Source organism: Schistocerca gregaria, chromosome 3 (genome assembly GCF_023897955.1).
Source record: "Schistocerca gregaria isolate iqSchGreg1 chromosome 3, iqSchGreg1.2, whole genome shotgun sequence".
Taxonomy (NCBI): domain Eukaryota; kingdom Metazoa; phylum Arthropoda; class Insecta; order Orthoptera; family Acrididae; genus Schistocerca; species Schistocerca gregaria.
This window is the reverse complement of record NC_064922.1, coordinates 68,212,349-68,212,975: the sequence shown is the minus strand read 5'-3', so window position 1 is coordinate 68,212,975 and position 627 is coordinate 68,212,349. Positions and strand designations below refer to the sequence as shown.

Below are 627 nucleotides of genomic sequence, written 5' to 3'. Positions count from 1 at the left end.
CATAACTGGTTGGCTACACATCTGACACGTAACAGATGTGCTCTCCTAACAACAACACTTGCATTTCAGAACATGTCTTTCACACATGTCTACAAAATCACCTTCACCTTCAAATACAGTTTCCTTGCGACTGACAGAGACGTAGGCAAAGTTTAAAGTTGCTATTTCCATTTCATCTCGTTAATCAGAAAAACGGTAATTTACATGTGCATCGGAACAAAATTCCGTTCCGCCCAGCGTGTGGCTCGAACCCACGACCCTGGGATTAAGAGTCTCACGCTCTACCGACTGAGCTAGCCGGCTACCTCCGTGAATACCTGCCTGGTAGCGCGTCACACAGTACTAGTTTGGGTTGGGTGGTCCCATACAGAATCTTTCCTTGCTTCCTAATGTTTACCTGACGTCACACTCGTCACGTACTTCACTTTTATGTCATAATCATCTCTGAGAGGTAAAGAAATTGCATGACAACATGCAGAGCTAGTGGCGTCAAAATTAACACACATAATTTTTGTGACTCATAAGCCGAACGAGTTACTTTCCGACGTTGTTTTAGATGTGCAAGTGCCAGTAAAACTCGCGGTGTCGGCACTCTGCCGACCATTTCGCTAGTTAACACCCATCATG

The 627-nt window shown here is 45.0% G+C and overlaps 1 non-coding gene across 1 annotated transcript; it reads right to left on the bottom strand.

Moving 5' to 3' along the window:
* Positions 1 to 230: 230 nt before the first annotated feature.
* Positions 231 to 303, bottom strand: Trnak-cuu (transfer RNA lysine (anticodon CUU)). Its single transcript has one exon. It is a non-coding gene; the product is annotated as a tRNA-Lys (tRNA).
* Positions 304 to 627: the final 324 nt, after the last annotated feature.